Raw genomic sequence first — 15183 nt, 5'->3', positions numbered from 1 at the left:
ATTCCACCACTCTCTTCAGCATAACCATAATTAATGCATTCTTATTTAGGTAGAGAGAAACAGACTTCCAAAAGTGTTAAGAAATAAAGGAACATTCCCCGAAACTGAGAAATTTGCAGACTATCACAGATACAGCAAAACTGACAGAGCTGGCCAGAAATTTACCATTTAAGAACTCCTTCAAAAAATCTAATTTTGTTCATTAGATTCAAATCCATCTAATTTAAATCAATACTTAATCAGTGAAATTATCATTCTTCACTTTGGGGAAAAAAAACTGAGAATATGCTTCACAGTCTTTGTTTAACAGCCTTCTATGTATTATTCTTAGGCTATTTCAAAAGAAGCCAGTAGCAGTCGTAGAAATCCTCCTGTTTAGACTGAAGTGTCAAAATGTCATTTTTTTTTCATTAAAGTATAAACAAAAAGCTGTTTCAATCAGAATTCAGAAATAGCTACTCATATTTGAAGTAAAAGTTAGTCTTTTACTGAGGGTTCATATCATACATTCTTCCTAATACCTAGGGCTGAGCTAAAGGTAATAAAAATACGTAAATAAAGTGCATTTAATTAAGACCTTTCCCCTCCAAAGTGATTTTTTCTTTTTTTTCTTTTTTTGAATAGGCTTTTCACTCAGTCGGGAGGGGGCACTGGGAGGCGTTTCCTGGGATGTACTTAAAATATCTGGGTTTACTCTGACCTATACCGGGGGGGGAGGAAGTCAAAACCTCTGGCAAATACAAACTCGCATCTCCTGTGGCAGGTGACAGTACTCTGAAGACACACAAGGCTCAATCGTGTTCCGCCGGCAAGACCCCAGCGGGTCTCCTCACCTACCGCCCGCCCTGCGTAATGCGGCAGAGACCCCCTCCCGCCCCGCTCTAAGGATTATGTAGGTAAGAAAAAATCCAACCACCCCCAGAACCCCAGGTAACCCCGTGAGCTTCCGCACCAATGCCGCGGCTTCCCCGAGGGGCGGAGGCGAGCGGCGGGCGGCGGCGCCCCCTCGTGGCCGGCTACGGGACCCGCCGGGCGGCTGAGCCCGGCGGCGAGAGCAGCCCCGGCCCCACGGTGACCGGGTGGGCGGCGGCCGAAGCCGGGAGGCGCCGTTCCCTGAGCCGCCCGCGGCCCCTGCGCCTCTCACGAAGGCATTTCGCGGATCTGTGCACACGCTATCTTTCCCTTCAGGGCCTGTTGACTCCTTGTTCCTGCTTTTTCCCTTTCTGGGCTGGCAGTGAGTGCCGGGTTCGCTCGGACCGCAGCGTCAGGCACCACAAGTTGGCCGCAACTGCCGCATTTGTCACAGCTCTGCTGTAAATCCCCCCCGAGCTTCGCTTGAGAAGTTCACAGGCCTGCAGGGAGGCACGGTGCTGAGTTGCTGCAGGCGTTTTCCAAGGAAACTGAGGTTCTGGCTTGGGAGTTTTCTCCATGGGGCAGTCGTTCTCATTCTCCGCTCAGGGTAACCGGCTCCAGAGCTCCTGAGGGTGCTGAGGCACTGGCACAGGTTGCCCAGAGAAGCTGTGGCTGCCCCATCCCTGGCAGTGTTTAAGGCCAGGTTGGATGGGGCTTTGAGAAACCTGGTCTAGTAGAAGGTGTGCCTGCCCATGGCAACGTGGTTGGAACTGGAGGATCTTTAAGGCCCCTCCCAGTACAGGGACACCTCGCACTAAACCATGTCACCCAAGGCTCTGCTCAACCTGGCCTTGAGCACCACCAGGGATGGAGCATTCACAGCTTCCCTGGGCAACCCATTCCAGTGCCTCACCACCCTCACAGTAAAGAACTTCTTCCTTATATCCAATCTAAACTTCCCCTGTTTAAGTTTTAACCCGTTACCTCTTGTCCTGTCACTGCAGTCCCTGATGAAGAGTCCCTCTCCAACAGACTTGCAGGCCCCCTTCAGATACTGGAAGGTTTCTGTGAGGTCTCCGCACACATTTCTTAGCCTGTCATCATATGTGAAGTACTTGAAGGAGTGGAGGGGAGGACGGCACTGCTCAGATTCTCAGCGCTGAAAGCCTTAAACATGCAGTCAAGTATTTCTTCTAAAGACCACACCACCCACAGTTCATCTCTACCACTCTACCAAGCTCTCAATACTTAGGCCCATTATTTTTAATATTTGGTTATTGGAAAATATTAAAAACAGTGGCCTCAGGTTCTGATCTGACAGCCACAAGCAGAAGAAACACCTGTGTCCAGGTGGTACTCAGATACGCAATAAGTAGGTAGGTAGACAGATAAAAACATAGATTGCTCACTCAATTTGTGCATCAGTCATTAAATGGCATCTTCTATGTCATTCATTAATCACTAACACAGCCTCCGAAGTGATGCATTAAAAAGTAAATATTTTACAGAGTTTGGGTTTTTTTAAGCTTTTGAGACAGTTTGAGGCTTTTGAAAAAACAGGAACATTTGACTCATTTAAAATAGACATACTCTTTTATTTGGCAAAGGGAGCAGAATTCCTACCTTTTTAAAGCTTTCCCATTCTTTTGCCTTACCCACAGGTGAAAAAGTGTGTAAATTACAGAAAGCACCAAACCCTGTTTTTCTTAGTGATTTATCTTTTCCCTTGAAAAAGGGATTTGCCTTCCTTGTTTTACTTGAAATGTGAGAGAAGGCTTGTGTTCCAAATTTTTTTTGATGGAGAATGGGTGAGAAGAAAGTAAATGTGAGTGCTTTTTGCTCTTTACTTACTTTGTTATGTTTTTATTCCATGGAAGAAGAAAAATGGTGACAGAACATTTCTTCCCACACACTCTTATTTCGAGTTCTGTGCCCTTTTCTTTGAGAAAAGGGGTTTGGAGAGCACAGAACAGGAATAAATCCCCTCCAAGAAGAGGAGAGATGCTAGATAGCAAATAACATTAAAAGTGTTTTCTTTTAAAAGCGGTACTAGGAATTACAGCAGTATTTTTCTTAGGTTTCCAAGTAACTTTTCCCTTCGCTGAAGTGTCTGCTGTTTTGTGGAAGTTTGACTTTTTAGTCAAAATCTGCAAACTGGAATTTTGTTTCAGGATTTCAACAGAAGAAAAAACAGTGAGAAATTTGGCAAGAAAAAAAATAAATCCTGCTAACCAGCTTCCATAGTTACATGAAGTGGAAAATGAAGCCCTTGCTGCTGTCTCTTGCTCAGCTGACATCTGGTCTGGATGAGTAACTTCACATAATCAGCATGTAGCACGTAAATCAGATGAGATCCTAAGTTCTTCCTGCTCTTTCTGTAATTGGGAATGAGGTAAAGCCTGTGCTCCAGAACTGTCCAGGCCAGCCCTAGACATGTGGCCAACCTAGACAGAACAAGTTCCACCCTCACAGGAATAAAAAAAGATCAGGAAAATGGAGGAGCAAACCAAAATTAATGTTTGCACATCAGCGCGGTCTGAGCTATGACACAGAGTTAAGTACAGATTGAGGCTTTTTTGTGACAAAAAGGCAATCTCATAATTTTAGGAGTTATTTTTTCAGCCTGCTGCAACATTCAATGATAATAGAACAACAGATTGCGAATATCTGAAGATCAAGCTACTTCTGCAGGTGAATTGCTCTGATAATCTCCTTAAGCAGTTTCCAAGCTGGGTAGTGTCCTGCTCTGCATTACTACTCTATGGACTAGGCGTGCCCTCATATGTTTAAAGCCCTGTGAGGAAGATGTGACAGTAAATTTCTGTGGGAAATTATTGCTGGAAATACTTGTTCTTAGTGTTATTTCATTAGCTGTTGGCAGAACATACATTGTGGCTTTCTGCAATTTTGGTGGCTTTATCAAGATCTGTTGGAAGACTCAGAAGAGTCTGAGGCAATGATCTCGTAGTCTGTGCTGGCCTGTGCCTGACCAGCAGACCATCCACTTGCACATGTGTCATTCCCCAGTGGACCTGCATTCTCATGGGCTTGCCTTATCATGCTTCCTGGGAAAGCACCATGGAGAAGCTAATATGGTCAGTGGTATGTTGTCCTGGGTATGGTTAGTGAGTTGGTAGGCTGTGCTCCCAGTCCTTGCTTAGCCTGTTGCTATTAATCCCCCATAATTTCAGGCACACAAATCCAGAAGCTCCCCTGAGTTTCTTTTATCATCAGTAGGGGAAGACCCCCACTGGTGGTAATTCGATTTTTAGTAAGGAGCAGTGCATCTCCAGAGGATGGGTTGGCTCACTCAGGTGGCTCGTATGAGGTGGAATGCAATCACCACCTCTTCTTTCTTCCCCAGCATAAATACCAGTGAAGGCTCCATTGCATCTGGGTCACATACCAGCGAGAGTGCTGGTTGCTAAAGAAATTTGGGAAGTAGAAATATGAGACGAGGAATAACAAAGATCTGATCAGTCCTTCCGCTGCTGGTCAATGCTGACCTGCTGACATGACCTTATTCTGGCAAGCAGTGCTTGCTGAGTCAACAGTGGCTCATATCTCCTCTGGTGCTAGCCAAGAAGTGCAGCTGGTGCCCCATCTTCTCCTGTGGTTGCTCTGTGCCCGGTTGCTCTAGTGCAACAACATACTTCACTCCCTACAAAAGGCTTCTCCAGAGCCTCTTGTTTCTGCTAATGTATTCTGTAAAATGAGTGTTGTCTTCCTCACTTAATGAAGGGTCAGTTATTTGTCTACCATTTTACCGCTTTCCCTACCTTCAGTAACTCTCTAGAGGGCAGATTTGGGGCTAAACCAGTAGAAAACTATTTTTTGTTCTTCTTCTTTAGTTTAAGAGTAACTAAGTGGGAATGTATAGCAGAGTGTCGCAGCAGTTCCTTGCTCACCCAAAGTGCAGCCCTAGCCACTAGTCCAACAACACATACAGAGCTCAGGGACTGTGCAGCCACCAGCACAAGCGTACCTTTAATGGCATTTCCTCCTGTGGGCTGACCAGTGAGTACTTCAGCATTCTTCAGCATTTATCTGCATTGCTCCAGTGCATTGTTTGTGTTTATGAGCCACACAGGTAATTCTGTATTTCTGTACTCTAGCAAATTGGCTTCAGCTAAAAATGCTCTTGCACTTTATTCTGATTTCAAAAGGAATTGTAGATAAGGCATCCCAGTCTCCACAGGGAGGCAGCAGAATACCTGTCAATTTGTTTGCAAGCTTAAACAGGCTGATGATTTTTCTTTTTAAAGAACTCTTTTACCTGGTGTATATGTATTGTTTGGATCAGAGGTTTTAAGAATTTTAAGTTCAGATGAAAATTCTGGTTTTCTTGCCAAGATCAACATTCTCCATATTTCCCTCTGAGCTGCCACCAGGATGATTTACAAGTTATATAAGGGCCAATTTTGAAAGAAATATGTATTTAATTAGAAACTAAAAATCACAGTGTCTCATTTGAGACAGTACAGTTAAAGTTCTATCAGTATTTCCATTATTTTCAGGGATTTGTCACTTGAGGAGAAGAAAACATTCTACTCTGCTGAAACTTGGAAATTTAGGCCTCAATACTATAAATATAAAATAGGTAGGAAATAGTAATACTATAAAGTTTAGCATTTGTGAACCAGGCATTCAAATATCATGGAGCAGACACCCAGCCCACCCCGCAAATTATATGATTGGCTTAAAAATCATGAAATTTTTAAAATAATAAACATAAGGTTATTTTTGTCTTCTGGCTTGTGAGAATTTATGATCCATATTTTCAAAATGTTTCTATGCAACCGCAAGGGCTGAAGACTTACTTCTTTTGGTTGTTTTTTTTTTTTTTGCCTTTTTTGGCTTTTTTTTTACTTTTTTTTTTTTTTTGAGATTTTTCACATGCCCACATGCCCATGAAAGCTGGGTTGTGAAAAAGCTACATGTAACTTTCCTGGGCTTCCCATATTCTTAGAGTAGCTTGCTAGGAAATCAATAAAAGTCAGGAATGCTTTAAATAAAGCAGAATGCACAAGCCAGGAAGATTTAAACTGTGTATTTACTTCAGTCAAAAGCAGCCGAATGTAAATGTATCCTTCAGGAAAAGATAGATTTTCACTTTCATTGGATTTTTTTTAAATGCAAGTGAATTCATCATTTATAACTGTTAGCTTTATCTACAGAAGAGGTCTCATTTCTAGAAGCACCATATATTTCTTTCACACTGTTCTGAAACTGGGATCAGTCTGCCTCTGAAGCTCATTTCACAGGAGAAATTCCAAGTCAGCTTTCTCAGCTCCATTGCAGCCCTGTGTATTTGCAAAAATACTCCTCTCACTTGAGGAGTAAGTTAAGTGATCCAGTGTGGCAAATCTTACATCCCGGGTAAGACTGGGGGTTTTAGACTATACTCACACATTTGCTGACTTAACATCTAGTCTTCTGGAGAGAGGAGAGAAAAGCTATGCTCTCTTCATGGTCATTTCTATCCAACACAGTGCTAGATTTGCTTTGCACAGCTCCCATCTGCTTGGGAAAGACAAAGAAGAATGTTTTATATTTTTCTGTCCTCATAAAATTCTATTGAAAGTAAAAGCCTTAAAAATTATAGTTCATTTTTATCACATGCAGAGATTTTCTTTATATGCTTTTGAACACTTCAATTCCCAAATTGATCTGTGTGAAAAACTTCCAGATTTTTTCTACAAAAACACAATTCTTTGGGAAGCATTCAACCAAAATGCCTGTCATGGCCCTGAGCATGCCAATAGGCATGGTCAATCCAGAGTAATATGGAGCGCATTAGTGGCCCTGGCTGGCCTTGCCTGGAGCTCCCACCACACCCTCTTCCCATTTAGGCTGGGCCTTCAGTCCCAGCCTGACCTGTGCTGCTGGTTTGCCTGTCTGTAGTGCTGTTCCTATGATGTTTGATTTCCTAACTTGACCTTGGACCTGCCTTGTTACCTTGCTTCTCTGCTTGCCTGTGCCTGGTTCTGGGCCACTGTGCCTGGTTGGTCAGGTCACTGCCCACCCTGTGTTGTCTCCTGTTCTGTTCCTTGGTAGTAGCCCACTCTTGTTGCACCCAAATGATGCTGTTCTATTAAAAAATACTGTTTTCTTTTTTTTTTCTGGTGAAATGGGGAGAGAGAACTGACCTGCAATGAACAGCCCTAAGTCAGTGAAAGCACCAAAGGATGGTTTGCAGTCTTAACTGAGGGAAATGGGGAGCTTGTAACCTCAGGGCGAAAAGCTCCAGAACTGATTGCCAGAGCTGTGAACTGTGTAGTGCCTGTGAAACATGATTATAGGTAGAAGATGAATGACAGCAATTCAAAGCCATTGATGGTGTAAAGCTCTGGTTGAGCCACTGGCTTCCTTCTCCAACATGAGCATTATTCTTGCTGCTTTGGAGATGCTTCATTCCTAATGTGAGCTGTTGTGCTCAGCCGAAGGGAAGAGTTGGATATCCCAAGGTGAGATGGACTGTGTGGTATTAGGAAAGAGCCAAAGGAGAGTTCCAGCTCTGAGACAGATGGGAAACGGGAACTCAAAGATTAGGCACAGCCTAGCAGCAGTTAGGAAGATGTCCTAGTACATACTTCATTCCCACAGCAACAGCCAGAAGTGAGGCCACCAAACTGCACTTTGTCGGTCCTGTTGCATGATCCTGAGAGTGCTTTAGACCTGAGCAATTGAAGCCCCAAACCCTGCTGGGGTTTGTCCATTTCTCAAGGAGAGAGGGGCCAGTCCTCAACCTCTGCCTAGAAGCTTTGGCAGGGCTATGACACTGTGGTCTAACCTGAAGAACATCTGCTGGGTATGGGGGATGTGAGTCTTCCTGAGCCTTTGGTTTCTCCTCTGTGTAACTGATTATCTTTACTTCACAGTACTGTTGTGAGGATGAATGCATTAGTGCCTGTGAAGGACCAGAACTACAGGGATATCTCTTGTCCCATAATTTGTTATCAGCCTTTCCTTCTGTGCTGCCTCATCTTCAGTGTTTGGACTTGGTGCCATCATGACAAGTCCTACTGGTGTTCCCAATTAAATTTAAAATAGTGATATTACGATTAAAGAACAATTGCACATCAGAACTGCTGCACAGAACCACTGTGTTTCAGCAGTAATGGGGAGCTAAAGAACCTGACAGTAGGGCACTGCTGAATATTTTTGTGACATCTTCTATCAAATAAGTGGGATTTAAAAGCTCTGATTCAGGCTCAAGTGATTAAAATTCATCTGCCCTCAAAATTAGCCAGTTTATTTTTCACATCATTGCTGCCGTGTTTCCGTTGTGTGTCCTCCCTTTCTCTTCAGATGTAATCACATTTTGATGGCAGATGAAGTGATTCTTATATATAGCATGCAAAACGCTTTGGGATCCTTCCAGTGAGTAAATCCCGGGTGCATGTCAGATACTCATTTAGCACAGCACTTTATAGTAGACATCAGGGTCAAGAGCACAGCCTTGGAGCACTTTCTGGCTTCAGGCTCAAAGCTGAACCTGCTGTGTGTGTGGCTTGACCAGAATGTTTGAGTAGTAGATGTGCTGAGAAGAAAAAACAATTTTGTCTGCATCTTTGTTATGGCAGTGAGCTCCTCACCCTAGATAAATTGCAGTTTCCAAGGAGGCTGACAGTTCTGCCCATTTCCATAGGAAAGGAAATACCAAAGAGTAGGCTCAAAGGAGGCCTTTCCAGGAATTTAGTATTTGCTATAACTATCAGGTCAGATATCCTGTTCCTAACAGCTGTCAGGACATGGTGCTTCAAAGGAAGTGGGCTAAGTTTACCTAGCCAAAGCATGACTAACTAAGGCTGAAAAGAACTGAGGTAAGAATCACTTTAGGTGGTGCAGGACTCAGCTTTCTGCCCGGAACATGAGATCTGATTACCCTGGCTCAGTAAGCTGTACAGCTATAATGTTAGTAGCTATCATATTCAGGCTTCTACAGCTTTCCCAGCTCTTTTCATTGTCCCTTTCATTTACCTGTTCAGCACATGCTATGTTTTCCTGAAGGTTTTACAACCAAAATAGGATACAGCTCAATGGGGAGGCACCATATAATTTTATGTGATCTGTTACGTGATTATTCTGCAATGTATTTTCTGATCGGTCCTGATTTTTGAAACAGATGGGAAGTGGGCAGAGATCTGAAAGCCTTAGGACCGCTCAGCTTCAGCTGCTTTCCTGCCCTCTAAATTGCAAGATCTGGCCTTCCTTAACACTTCTGAAAAGTGCCATATGCTAGTGATACCACCGGTCCTTTCAAGTTTCTGTTGACTTCAGAGGCCAGACATCTTAAATTACCCTTTACCCAGTGTGCCACTGAGGCTTCACAACACCAAATATTTTATTCCATCTATTCTTTTGATGTGTATCATCTTTCGAAAGCTTCCAGTGTTAAATTTGTCATCCAGAGTAAATGGGCTTGAGGTTTTCTAAATATTCCAAAAATCAAGAATTCACTTACTTCTCATCCGATCCTTGGAAATGACAGTTGTATGTTGTGCACTAGTGTTATTTCCTTGCATCTAGGAATGGCCTGATACGAAAGAAGGATTGGTAATTTAACCAGACTTATTTCTAATTACCTCTACAGGAAAAAGACTCCTGAAAACATTTAGTAGGCAAATAAAACAGAGAAACAGTACCTTATTTCGTACCTTCCAAAACTTATATATTTTTTTTCCTGAAGTATTAGACACTGTAGAGGGAGAATATTTGTTTTAAATTTTGTTGGGGAAAGATGAAAGTTTAAACAGTCTTTACTATTCCAATTAATTTCATCTTATAATGGAAGGTTCCTTCTCTAAGTCTCTGGAGATACCATATCTTCTAGCATAGGCAAATCAATACAAAGGTTCCAGTTCAGTTTCCCCTGGATGTGATCAAGTATGTTCAAATATTAAGTGATAAATGGGCTAATTTACACATCTGCAAAACTGGCATTAGCATTTTAGTGACTCCCTGCAGTATGATGAAGTTTAATTAACAGTTGTAAAGCACTCCTCTGAATAAAAGGTATGACTTCTAAAGTCTGACATTATGTAGATCCATAAGGTTCTGCTGTATTTGTAACAGCCATCTAGAAGACTAATAGCTTTGCAGATTTACTGCTGTGCTCTGCTGCTTTCTTTGTGCTAGCCTGCATTTTTTGTGAGTTTGATACTGGAGGTAACTCTCAGAGATTGAGGCCAGTCCTATATTTGTATTCAGCTGAACGACGCCTCTTAATTAATTAATTGTTCAAGGCAATTTCCTAGCATTTTAATACCTGTAGCTTAAACTGTGGCAAATGAATACGAAGTGCACCACATTATTCACAAGAACAGTGGTTTTCAAATAGCCATAGAAAAAATACCATTTTAACTTCATGCAGACAACACAGTGTAGAAGTGAAATCTGTCCTGACTGCAGCATCACTAGGACAGTAAGCCAGCTTCTGGCTGCAGAACCAAGGCTGCATGCACTGGAACCTCTATTGATAGTCTTAAGAAGAAGCCAGATGAAGTGACAATTCAAAATATTTGTGCAGTTCTTACCCGAAGGGTCTTTCTCAATTCCTGCTATTAGCTGAATATGGTTTTGTATGTTGCCCCCTTGAGACTGCCTTAAGACTGCCCAGAGTGTTTCAATGAGACCACCAGTCCTAATTAAAGATCAGGATGAGACTATCTTACGGGGGTACAAAGGTTTGTTTTTTTTAAGCTCCCTACCCTCTGTTCTACTCTGTCAATGTCTATCCTGCTAATTTGGTATAACAACTGCTCTTTCTGGGTGGGTGGAAGGGAAAGTTATGGCAGTCAATGCATGGCTTTAAGTTCAGCAGAAAAAATCTGCAGCCCAGTCAAGTACTTAATAATTTTGGCCTTTGCCTTTTGGAGTGTTCCACATCATTTACTATGTTCTCTTGTTCCAAAAGTATCACTTTTTCCTAAAAAACTAAAGAGAGACAGATACAAAATGTGATTTCATCCTGAAAGTGTCATATCCCCAACTCAGATGGAGCTATTGCATCCTTTCTGAAACCAGGAAGATACCACAGCTCTGCAGCTGAGCCCCAAGTAATCCACTGTGATGTACCATGCCTTACTCCAAATGAACTTAATGGTCTCCTGAGGCTGACACACAGCTGTCAAATGTTATCAGAATGAGAAAACACCAGGTAGGTTTTTGAGTATTATTCTGTAATTCCATTATATATATCAATATTATATATGGATCAAGCCAGGGTGTCTGGGGTCTAGGCAACTACCAAGAGAATTACTGTACTTAGAGAAAGGCATGAGTTCTGGGCACACCAAGTAGAGCAATTAACCTAAAGTTGCATTATACATTCCTTATTTCTCTATTGATCTCAAATATCTGGGACTGCTAATTACAGCCATCTCTGCTTCTGCTTTAATTATTTGTATTTATATTGGCAGCGTAAAGATCAGGACTATAGCAGCACGTGTCTGAAGTGTTCGCTTTTTTCCTTGCCTTTCTTAGGATAGCCAATTTATGTTCAATTATGTTTATAACCCAGCATATCTCTGGCAAGTTATACAAACCAGAAATAATTCTGACTCAGTCCAGATGGTGATATACATTTTGATGATTCCTTTACCCACTTTCTAAGACAATGTTGGAGATGTACTTTTTTAACCAGCACATCTTGTCTGAATAGCTAGAAAGCAGTCTTGCAAATAATTATCACCTCTGCATTAGTGTTGGAGCAGGATGCAATACTATACCAATGCTAGTGAAGCACAGAACAGTATAGCATGGTTTTTGGAGCTCTGATTATTGGGCAGTAACTCACTCCGGAGGAGTTCAGCAGCAAACTGCAATCAGTGTCATTCTGTTATCCTGTTTCAGTGTTTCATTTTCCTGTGAGAATTATGACAAAAAAAAACTGTACAAACCTTGGATGAGCTATGTGTGACAGCAGAAACATTCCAAGAGAGAAAAATCTGTCAGTGACTTTAATCACTGTATTTTGAAAGGTTGTGAAAGATGCCTCTGTGGAATGCTTTGGGATATGAACTGATATTACAACTAGTACCTGGGAGTATGCAAGAAGACAGGACAAACAGAGAAAAGAGTCACTGCTCTTATATATAGCAGAGTATGTCTAAAGGGCTTCAATTATTGTAGGACAAACAGTTTGAATTCCCCTGTGCAGCTGGTCAGCCTCTCTCATCACTGTCATCCCTATAGTGGGGACAATTGCTCCTGTATGGTGGTCTTCTGCTCAAGTGGCTTCCTGTTAAGGCAGTAGTTCTGGAGTTCTTTGCCAGCCTCCTGCCATTGACAGAAGCAATCCCTGGGGCAGACACTATGAGAAAACATGGGTAAGGCACCCACTAAACTCTCTGTTTTTTTGCATGGAAGCAGTTAGAAGCCAGCAGGAGTGAAATACGCTGCCTCTTGGTAGGGAGTGGACAAGTGCTGCAGCCATACAATGTCCTGCTTCACTATGGCAGGAAAGAGCTGAGGTTCAGCCTTGGTGCACTGCTGTGATGGCCTGCATTAGACCTGTTCAAATAATCCATCTGTACAAGTGAAGTGGAGGGGAATGGAAGAGGGAAAAGGAAGACATTTGTAGATATTTTAAAGCAGAGAATGAAAGATTGACTTAATAAACAGAGTTGTACCATAATGTTGTAATATATCCAGAGGGTCTTTATATGCTTCCTTTGTATTGCCACCCACAAAGTTTTAGGGACTGCTTTGTGTAGCTGTGTGGTGCAATCTGCAGACCAAATGAAGGATGTGCCATTCCACTAAAATCTGTCATTTCATTACTTCTTTTGTTTGACAGTAGACCACATTTGTACTTCCTGAATGTTTTTTCCTCTTGGCATTTCAAGAATTGGATGGTGTTTCTGAGTAAAAGTAAATCCATCCATCCATCCTCTGTCAGGAGTGTTTCACTTTTAGGGAAACAAAACGGTCTGTATTATTCTGTGTAATCTTTGTTCTTCTGTCAGTTATTCTTTAATCTTTATTCAATGTATTCCTTTTACCTGAAACACCAAGTAGCCCTGATGTTGCACTTCACAGGCTCTGTACTTTCTTTACTGATATTGGTTTGTCTTTCAATTTCACTGGTGAGTTTCAATGGGAGATTAATGTGAAAGCACTACATCATGCAAAACCAGGCAAATTGTTCTGTGCAGTCACTGTTCTGTACAGCACCAGCTAGTCGTATTAGGATGTCAGTTCATGGGCAGTTCTTGCAGAGCACTGACAGCCTGAATTGACATGATATTTTTCTCCATTGCTTTGAACGGGTAAGGGAGGAATATGCCATTTGTCTTCGTGCTTGCATTAGATGGTAACGTCTTAACCTTTATTAGCTATGGACTGTGACTGCTTTCTTATTGTTAGTGAGATTTTTACAGCATTAACTGTTGAATAAGACCTGTGTCATTGCTTTAAGATGTCCAGTTGGAGGATGAATTCCATCAGTGGAAACATGAAGTTGGGTTATACCCATTTGTCTAGGAAGACAAATAAGTTCATAAATGTTAGTTCGGTGGTTTAGTATTGTGGTACAGTTCAGCCTTGCAGTCAGACAGTCCATGGGGAGCTGCAGCATGTAGAAAGTGATGTGCACCCACAGGCCACCTGCTTCTCTGGTGATGTAATTTATAATGTAGCCAACAGGATTCCATTCTGGACAGAGGCTTCACAGTGTGTCAGTAGTGGTCCAGATGAGAAAAAACAGAACAAAACAAAAAAACCCCTAACACTGTGAATTGAATTTTTTTTTGTCGTAGTTTACCATGGCAGGCAGCTAAACACAACACAGCCATTTGCTCCATTCCCACCAGAGGGATGGGGGAGAGAACTGAAAACAGGTAAAAATCACAGGTTGAGATAAAAACATTTTAATAGGACAGAAAAGGAAGGGAAAATAATAATAATTATTAAAGAATATGCAAAACAAGTGAGGCACAATGTGCTTGCTCGCCACCTGCTGACCGATGCATCACCTTCTGGATGTCTTCTGCACTTCCTTCTTCCCCTTCCTAGTGGGAGTTACTAAACAAGCTTTCACACCCAGTATTTCTTCTTGAGTATAGAGGCAACTGATACTGTCATAGGTTGGTGCTCTGGTTCAGCTGCAGTGCCTGCTGCCAGAGTTGGAGAAGCCACAGTGCCTGTCATTTTGGTGCCAGATCCAGAGACCTTCTCTTTCCCATGAGGGTACTGAATAGTGTTGAACAGGGCTGGCAGGCATGGTCCAGGTCCCAGCACATTACAGTGATCTGTGTCTCTCTAGGATTGCCAGGGTGTCAGAATACTTCTTCCAAATATTTTATTAGTGTTTCAGGATCCTGCATGTATTCAGGGTGAAGTTCCAAAGCACTGGAGGTGCCCACTCTTCTACATACTTGCCCATACTACCCCATGCACCCTGCCACTCATAACTATCCAGCCTCAGGACAGATCTCTGGATGCTATTCTTAGATGGCTGTTTAACCTTAAACAAGACCTGAAGCTCATTCAGAATACATAGCAATAGGAATATGCTGGTTTGTACATCCCAAGGGTATTCAAAATTCTCAAGAGCTATTTTAACTCACCTGGAGGCGAAGGGAAAGGTAAGGGAATAGGGAAAGGTGTCCTCCATTGTCTCCCACAAAGACTGGCTCTTCAAGGAGAAAAGGTAGAGTGTACTTATTAACATTTTCCAATAGATGGTTCCCAAAGTACAGAGATAATAGCAGTGCTGAGTACAAATACCAGATTAGTCTCATGACCAGTAATTTATCATATCATAAGCCAGTATAGAAAAATTATAACCTTAACCCAATCCCCAGAGATGGTAAACAGCACAACAGGGAACATTCACAGCAAGTAAGGTGCTGCATAACACAACTCTGAGAACATATGCAACAACTCTGAGAGCAAATAAATCAACATTATGACCAGGAACTATTAAACCAATACAGGGAATGCTTATAACAAATGTTTTTCAACACACTCTGGTCAGATCTGTCATTATCTCAATCCTTCATGACCAGTGTTCGGCACCAAAAAAAAGACTGTTACGGTTTAAGCCCAGCCAGCAACAAAGTACCACAGAGCTACTCACTCATTCCCCTAAGGGGGATGGGGGAGAGAACTGGAAAAAGGTAAAACTTGTGGGTTGAAATAGAGATAGTTTAATAGGACAGAAAAGGTAGGGGAAATAATGCTAATGATAATATACAAAACAAGATGAAACAAGGACATTATGAAAGTGCAATTTTGAAATTGTCAAAGCATAGCAGGAGTCACATCCTATAATACAAGGAGACCCAGCCTGGAATGGTAGAGCCTCTTAAGAGGTAGAGTCCT

This window comes from Pezoporus occidentalis, unplaced genomic scaffold (genome assembly GCF_034315485.1).
Source record: "Pezoporus occidentalis ecotype Australia unplaced genomic scaffold, CSIRO_AGI_Poc_V1 ctg44, whole genome shotgun sequence".
In the NCBI taxonomy this organism is placed as follows: Eukaryota; Metazoa; Chordata; class Aves; order Psittaciformes; family Psittacidae; genus Pezoporus; species Pezoporus occidentalis.
This window is presented reverse-complemented; position numbering follows the sequence as displayed.